The sequence below is a fragment of the Astatotilapia calliptera genome, chromosome 13 (genome assembly GCF_900246225.1).
Source record: "Astatotilapia calliptera chromosome 13, fAstCal1.2, whole genome shotgun sequence".
Lineage (NCBI taxonomy): Eukaryota > Metazoa > Chordata > Actinopteri > Cichliformes > Cichlidae > Astatotilapia > Astatotilapia calliptera.
In genome coordinates, this window is record NC_039314.1 from 14,126,988 (window position 1) to 14,129,960 (window position 2,973).

Genomic DNA, 2,973 nt, shown 5'->3' on the forward strand with positions numbered 1-2,973 from the left:
CTGTATTTGTAACAACACTTCATAGCAGTGTTTGACCTTCCTCTCTGGCTCAGACATTCCTGGTTTGCTTGCAGGGGCCGGAGAGTTCAGAGCTGAGATTAAGAGATGTCCCCCACCTCAAATTTCCCTTGAAATTAACACATCACACTTAAAAGACTTCTGATTGTTTCCGTGTTCATTTGGATTGAAGTGCTCGAGTTGCATTTCTGTCATTTGAATTTGTGAGCTGGTGGGTTTTGTTTTGTTTGTTTTTTTTAAATTTTTTTTTTTTTTTTTTTTTTTAAATTAGTCAAGCTCAACTGATCATAAGCTGCTGTCAAGCCAGAAGGAACAGGATGAAGTTGCCTCTGTGGACAATGATCATGTTATCAAGGTGTGTCATCCAAGATTGCTTTGAAAAGGCAACTGTGTGTGAAGCATTACATGCCTACTACTGACAGATAAGTAAACGAGAACGGTCTGGACATTTTCAGTATCTGTCAGTTTTAAGTGGTAATCCATACGAAAAAAAACCAACAAAAAAAAAAGAAAGCAATGGTGCCAATTACAGTGAACGTCATACCTGAATGTATAAATGTGTATAGATAAATACGACCTATGCTTATTCATGAAGTGGTAACTTTTAGCTGTTATTTAGTTTCCAATGTAAGATATAGAAATCACATCCTGTCGAATAAGTGACAGTCCATCGGGATGGCGTTAAGGTGTTGTTCTCTCTGCAGATCGGGATTGTGTTTGATCCGTTTTGCTGATCTAACTGTTAAAGTCTCTTTATAGTGTGAAAGGCTGCAGATCTCAGCTCATACAGCGTTGCATCACGGAGCTCCTATTCATATTGCTACCCATGTTAACTTTGTTTTACATGCTGTCGCTGTGATCCCAGTGGTGTACAAAAACATTAAAGATCCCATAAAGGATACTGATGAACAGTCACTGTAATACTTAGGCTGTGTGCCTCGTAAAGGTGCGCGTTTAGTCAAATGTGACTTTCTTTCCATGTCTCCTTTCCTTCCTCTGCACTAATCTGTACTGGACTGGTGCATTCAACTTCCTGGTAGACATCTTAGTGGTGCTTGTGCTATATTGAGATGTAATTCAGTTACTGGTCACATGACCAGAAACACAGTTTTCTTCCATCCTATGAACTATATACATAAATGTTATTGTGAACAACACAATGTCTCTGTTGTATTGAAATGGTGCAAAAACTAAGAAATATCCCTGTCTGGGTTCTGTCTGTTTGCGTTTATGTTACAGGACTGATGGTGGGATTGAACTGAAAACTCAATAATGCTGAATGTATGTATTGCCACCGACAAAATGTTTACCAAAACTCCACTCTTTTCATTAATTAAACTTAAATGTGTGTGCTTTTAAAAATTGTCTCCATCATTTCCTTCTTTTACTTGGCAAATCTTACAAGTTTGTATTTGAAACAGTGACACTTTAAAAAAAAAAAAAAAAAAAAATCACACACTTTTGCCTCTGTACAACACCACAATTTTCAATTCCAGGTTTTGAAATTGCATTTGGCAGCACTTCACTGGAATTCTCAATATGACTTCCAAAGGGATGTTGATGCAAGAAGGGGGAGACTGTTTTTTTTTTCCCCAATGGCAGCAAAAGTATTGTTCTCTCATGGCCAAATCACTAACCTTAACTCAATCAAACACAACATGCTTTCAGTTACTCAAGACATAAGTGAAAGCTGAGAGGTCCCCACGAACAAGCAGAAGCTGATGTGGCTGCAAAAAAGGCCTTTACGGACTATCTCAAGGATGGAAACATTCCTGAAGTCCATGAGTTCCAGACTTCAGGAAGTCACTGACTGCAAAGATTTCCATCAAACTTACATTAAAAATTACATCAGTTTGTCCAAATAATTTTGAGCCTGTGAGAATGGGGGACTAAATAAAAATATAAAAAAAATAATTCCTAAACAGTTAATACTATACTTTCGTTAAACCATTTGAGCTGCAAGCCTGTAGATTCACATCTAATTTGTGTGACTTCAAATCCAGTGTGGTGGTGTACAGGGGCAAAATGATTTGGGTTTTTTTTTTTTTAAATAAAAATACTTCTGGACCTGATGATATAATTCCCAATGACTTGGAAACATATTTTATTTATTTATAACTCATCTGTTGTTTTGGGTTAGCAACCCTAAAGCTGATGAAATGGACAGTGATTTTACTTCAGTGCATTTGCACCACACAAAAGCTATGGCTGATGCCAAAAAGAGAACAGGAAGTTGCCGATTTGATTTTATGCCTTGTTTGCAGGTGTAGGCTCTACTTGGCAGAACTTTGTTTTTTAAAGATTTGGTAGTAACCAATTACTGACTTACTAAGGTGGCGTGTCCTTCAATTGGAAAAGGGACCTAACTGCATATCACCAAAAAGGGTAAATAAATTAACTACTTCGTGTCACACAGGTTATAGTGCCTTCACTGTTTTCTACACTGACAAAGGTCATGGAGGCCAACTGTTTACCAATCGGTCCAACAGCACAGTGGGAGCTTCCTGTGGGCATTGGGGCTATTGCCCTTTGGCCGTATGGCAGGTCCCATTTATGTAAAATGCCATCAATACTGTGTTAACTACAAAGTTGAAAAATTTACCATCAGGGGGAAGCATCCAAGGTCCTAAAGTGCCACAACTGTATTTCAGATTTTCTCACAGCTTTTGAATAATTGCTATTTTTGTTTCAGTGGCTTTCAAGTTGTTATTTTACTTTACTAAAATAATTGTATTTAGTTTAGTTAACTACACTAACCATAACCATACTGTCAAGTTCGCGTGAATATTCAGGATGCTGACTGTGTGATGATTTGTGAATATTTTTAAAATACTGATAATACACAGTTCAGTGCCCCCCCAGCCCCGAAATTCATTTCACTTTCATGTACTTGTGTGAGCACCTCCGTTGAGGCTGTAATAAAGCAACACTGGTACAACAAAAAAACAACATGCA